Source organism: Callospermophilus lateralis, chromosome 3 (genome assembly GCF_048772815.1).
Source record: "Callospermophilus lateralis isolate mCalLat2 chromosome 3, mCalLat2.hap1, whole genome shotgun sequence".
Taxonomy (NCBI): Eukaryota; Metazoa; Chordata; class Mammalia; order Rodentia; family Sciuridae; genus Callospermophilus; species Callospermophilus lateralis.
Window position 1 is genome coordinate 156,711,138 of NC_135307.1, and position 5,996 is coordinate 156,717,133.

Consider the following 5,996-nt stretch of genomic DNA (forward strand, 5'->3'; position numbering starts at 1 on the left):
GGAACAAGAACCAAATTAAAAAAAAAAACTGAAAATACTAGAAATCACGCAACAAAGGCCAGTAAACAGACAAGAAAAAACCTATAACAACTGCAGCTGACTGCTAAAAAGAGTTTAGAGTTGCAGTACAGAGAGAGGCACTGAGGTAGAGGCTGGAGAATTTGCCAAGTAGAGAAGATGGAGCTGAGGATCCTGGAGGCCAGAGCAGCTGCTACACTTAGGACAGAGCAGTGAAGAGAGCTGCACAAAGACAGAACCTTGGAGATGTGAAGAAGCCCCCCCACCCCTTGAGTATTCAGCAGAATTCTGAACAGTGCATATGGGTGAGGGAACAATCCAAGGCTGGATTAAAAAAAAAAAAAAAAACACTCAAAAGGATTAGGGCCTACGGTGCCTGGCATTCACTTAGGTCTGGGAGTAATGCCTGATCCTACAAGCTGGCCTAGAGAACCTCACATCCACAGGGTGGTGGGTAGGGGTGCTCAGAAGGGACTCATCTCAGTAGTAGAAAATAATCCTATTGAGCATTGCTCTGGACCCAGCTAATAAGTCATAAAAACTAGTCCCAAACTGATTACTTAACTAAAAGCTCAAGAATATTGACAGTAATACAAAAAAAAATATCCAATACCCAACAAAATAAAAACTGTTAGCCCAAACTTCTTAATCCTCAAAGGCCAAAAAAGAAAATACACAGAAGACAGGCCCTTGACTCTCAATTCATGGAGCCTCTTCCTGGCTGTACAGAAAGGCAAGTGGCTTTGGCAGAACTACTGTCCAGGACCAGAAGGCATGTCAGGGTCCCATCACACCAATAATATTTGCTACTCTTAGCCACCTTTATTTAAAAACTATTATTTAAGAAGTAGTATAGTGTTTTTCCACAGTATTCTAAACTATTGGTAAATTTCAATTATACAGTCATTGCTAAGACTAATATAATTGGAAATAATTAAGGTGCTAACTTTTCCATTAACTTCTTGAACAAAATTCTGTTCCATGTGATATAATTTCATTAGAAATACCAGTCTAGCCAGTCATAGTGGCATATGCCTATAATCCCAGCTACTCCTCAGGAAGCTATGGCAGAAGGATCATGCATGAGTTCACGGCCAGCCTGGGCCAGCAAAACCCCATCTCAGAAAGGAAGGAAAGAGGGGCTGGGAATGTGGCTCAAGCGGTGGCGCGCTCGCCTGGCATGCGTGCGGCCCAGGTTCGATTCTCAGCACCACATACAAATAAAAATGTTGTGTCCGCCAAAAACTAAAAAATAAATATTAAAAAATTAAAAAAATAAAAAAAAAGAAGGAAAGAGACCCAGTTGGCCAGCCAGTCTTACAATAATAAACTGATTACTAAGACTCAAGTGAGATTTATTAATCTTTTAGATAATTTTAAATGAGTAGCTTATTTTATATGTGAATTCTTAACAAAATAAATAGTCACTACTTACCTCCAAACACTGTCTATAAAAAGAAAATTACAGCATATGTCTAAAAGATTCAGAAAGTATAAAGCTATATTTTGTCAAAAGTTCTACTTTTCATGAAATGACCTTAGCATATATTTGCTTCATAAGATTTAATTTATCCAGTTTTAATAGAAAGTTTTCTCAATGTTAAGATATAGCAACTACTTCCTTAGTTCCATCCAGGTCACTGATTTTAAGATGAATAACATAAACTGATCTTCATAATTAGGGTGACATATATTCTGGTTTTCCCAGGACAGAGTTTGTTGACTACAGTCCCCTTGATACTCAAAAATGCCTCGAATTTGGAGGATATATCATAGGGCTGCCCTATTCATAATGATAGTACACTGTAGTCTCAAAAGTGATAAAACCTCAAATACAAGTAGTGTGATTTATCCAAATACATCTAGAGTTAAAAATAAAATTAGGCCCAAAGTTTTAGACTGTCCACTTTTTATATGAGTTTACAGGCTTAAAAAAAAAGAAAACACAAGTTAAATTGCCTCCCTGCCCTGTTCCTTAACTCCTGAGTGTGAAGGTAGCTGGCTGAATTCTCTCCCGCAGCTTCCACTCCCTTTTCAACCATTAAGTTCCCCAGGGACTTTTATACCAAGTATATTCCAGAGTATTATAAATTGCATCATGGGTACATAAGGCTAATGCAAATGGAAATTGGTTAGAACTTGGGGAAAAAAATTCCAAATTTAGAGGATAGCAGGAAGGTTCTTTGATTCGTTTTTAAAGTAACTTTTAAATAAGTCCATCTTTATATAATGCTTGAGGACAGTTTGGCAATACCCTTTGAAAGGAAAGCTAGCCTCCTTCAAAAGACCAAAAATATTATTGGGCTAATGGGCATCACACTTACTATGTACAGCTCTTTTCAAAGGGTCTGATTCTGTATTAAGAGGCTAAAAAAGGTTCTCTGTACATCAGTCTTCCTTGGAAAGCACATGAAGACCAAGAGTCTGAACTAGTGGACTGTTTTAAGTCAGCTTTTTGTTGCTGTGACCAGAATACCTGATGAGAACGACTTAGAGAAGGAAACCTTTAGTTTGGCCCATGGTTTCAAATGCTCAGCCCCCAATGGGGGGAATCTGGGCCAGAGGTAAAGCAGAACATTTGGGTAGAAGGGCACAGCGGAGGAAAGCTGCTCAGTTCAAGGCAGCAGAATGTAGAGAGAGAAAGAAGCCAGATAAAATTCTCAAGGGCACACCAACAGTGACCTGCTTCCTCTAGCAGCACCCTCCCTACCTATAGTATTCTATTCAGATTATTAACTATCAAGTGGAATAATCCACTGATGAAGGTATAGCTCCCATAATCAAGTCATTTCACCTGTGAACATTCCCACACTATCTATCATGAGCTTTTCAGGAGACACCCCATATCCGTACCAGGAAAAATTGACTAATAGCAAGCACTTTTCTCTAGCAGTGAGCAAGGATGACTCCAGAAGTTTTACAGAGAAGGAGCTTGAAAGTGACCAATTGGTTAGAAATGGGCTGAGGGGGTGAGGTGTCTGTCTTGAAGCTATATTTGCATTACAAATCATATAGCTTACAGGACTGATGGAGACTACAAGAGATGGGAGCCACACATAGCGCCACCATGGGGGCAAGTGGGAGGGCACTGCATCTTTACCCTGACAGTACTGCTGGAAAAGAAAGTCCCTTAAGCTAATGCTGTTTAAAGTAAGGGCAGCAGGCCACTGCCTGCCCCAAATTGTTGGTATAGGTCTAAGGAGATAAGTATAAAGTGAGAAAATTTAGAAAATTTTCACAGCAATTTGACTTTGCTGTACATTTTTATTATATTGATCCTCAACCAACAGGACAATAAAAATAAATAAATAAAATACCTTGGAAAAATAGGTCTTTCTCACAGAGAATTGGAGAAGCAGGGCTTTTACTAAGTATTCCATCACATCCATTAAACTTGCTGGGGCACCCAGGCCCAGTGAGTGAGTAAGACCATAAATGATCTAGAAGAAGTGGGGGACAGAAGATAGGGAGAGAGGACAGGGAAAATGAGAAAGAATAAAGATGACCTCATTTGGTCCACCCCACCCAACCCCGCAAAAAAAAAAAAAAAAAAAAAAATCCCCTTAGAATACACAAGATAGGAAAGGCCCTAGAGAAACAAAAACACTGGGAACAATTGGATGAGCCTGTTCTACTGGAAAAAAGCAGATAGGACTGGAAATGAGGTCCAAACATGGCTGAGTGTGGTGCAGCCTGGCAAGCCCACCTGGTCACTACTGACTATTATTAATTAGGATCAGATTCTGTCAAATTGGATATTAGAAAGCTGAGAATGTGTGAATGACTCTGTGGAAACATCAAGAAATCCCAAAGATTACAGTGTGGTCGTCTTAACCAATTCACGTTCACCTCGGCAACCTTATGCAACATCCCAGCTTGAGCTAAAAAGCTTAATTCCCACCTTCTCTCAGCTCCCTCTAAACCCACTGCAGTCTGGCTGGTCCCCTAAAAAAATCAGTAAATAAATCTTTGGTACCTGCTCACCATATGGTTTTGAGAATTAGGCTTTAACTATTTAAAAATTATAATTTGACCATTAATGTGAAAAAACACTTTTTATTACTGACCCTCTCCCCTTTGGGTAGTAATGAGTATATTCTATTTACCCTAACAATGGTATAAAATTTTCAATTAGAACAAAGACCAAAAAAAAAGCCACTTTTTAAATAACGGGAATCATGTAAGGAAAATTCCTGAGCCAAATTTCGCTCTTTAAGAACAAGTAAGTAATAAGCCAGTCATCATTAAAATCACCTCCCTGTATATAAAAACATGTTTATTTATACAAAAGTTATTTCAACAGTAAAAGCACTTTCTAGCTCTCGTGAGATCAAAATATTTTATTAGAGCAATAGTTTTCCCATAATACACTCTAATGAGGTATGAAGAAAGAGATGAAGAGAAGAGAGGTTACAGTTTACAATTAAGATTTTACTCATTTTAACCTCAAAGTCCTGAAAGTTTATATGTATCTATATGTGTATATATCTATACATACAAACACATACACACATACACACACAATTTCCTTGCATTTACTATAACTTTCTTGTTAAGAGTCCCCAGAGAAAATCCCTTTTTACTTTTACTGAGGCCCAGAGGCCAGCAAATATAGCTTTGTGTCAAAAAGTACTTTGTTCATTAGACTGTCCTGGATCACAGTTAAAGCTACAGGCCTTAGGCCAACATTGTCCAACAGAAATGTAACAAAAGTCACGAAAAAGAGTCGCATATGGAATTTTAAATTTTTTAGTAGGCACATTAAAAAAGTAAAAAGATAAAATTTTAATAATATATAAAAATTAATAATGAACTATTTTACCTTCTTTTTATATAAAGTTTCTAAATCCAGTGTGTATTTTATACCTGGAGCATATTCAATAGGGATCAGGCAAGTTTCAGAGGCAGGGACAATCACATCCACTGAGAACTCTTGTCCAGCCTCAGATATGTGGCCACATGGCTCCAGCCCTGTGCAATCACCATCAGGATCAGCGAGGCCATCTGGGTCAATAAAGATACTTCTAACACCATCCCCACCCAGACACATGGACAAGGAAGGCTTCTGTCCTGGGAGGGCAAGGGGCTAACAGGACATGTGCAAAGGCAATGAACGTTCTGCCTTCTACTTCTATCCACTGGCTGTGCCCAGCTAGACATCAATATCCTGAGCACCAGCAGATTGTGGGGAAGAACATGGACTGGGTTCTGGGGCTGGCTCTGAGAAGTGCACCTTTCACTCCCATTTTGGCCAGATCCTCTCTACTCTGCTCCTCAGTCAATCTGAGAAGGAAAGGAGGCAGCATAAAGAAATGGTGAGTGAGAGAGTTATATGTGTGTATGAGTACACCTGTGTATGTATTGTAAGATTCTCTGTGGCAAACTCCACTTGTACAGAGAGAAAAGAAACAGTTTCGAGATACCCTCCATGGCAGACAATGAGTTTCTAATGCATGATGCCTGAGGAAACTCTGTGAACAGCAAGCTACCAGTTTACCTTGAAAATATACAAATATACCACAGTGAATTTCACTATACTTAATTACAATGCACTAATTTAAAAATTTTGTCAAAAAAAGCTATGAACCCTTTCAGACAACTAAGGCTCATTCCTCAGTCCTGGTCCTGCTATACCACACAGTACCCTATGGCCAAAGGAATTGGTATGTTCCTGATACATTCATCATCCATGCGGTAGGCTTGGGAAAGAAAAAATACATATATGAGAGAGTGAGCAAGGTTAGTCCTAGATACTGAGCAAGAAATCATCTACTGTAAGCATTTACAGTTCTCTCTCTTACACAAAAACCATGTGTGGTTTTAAAAAGGTTTAAAAGGTTGTTTAGAAGTCTCCTGTCAATCAACCACTGCACCGCTACCACCATTGCTGCTGCCTCTGATTCCACTGCTGCCAGCCTGAGATTGCCTAGAGGTCTTCTTTCTGGGTGCTGCTGCCACAGAAGAAACCGCTGCCCAGG

The 5,996-nt window shown here is 39.2% G+C and overlaps 1 protein-coding gene across 1 annotated transcript in view; it reads right to left on the reverse strand.

Annotated features, from left to right (window-relative positions):
• Dtd1 (D-aminoacyl-tRNA deacylase 1) overlaps positions 1–5,996 on the reverse strand; it is a 188,758-nt gene that overhangs the window by 48,230 nt on the left and 134,532 nt on the right. The gene's annotated exons all lie outside the window — the stretch shown is intronic.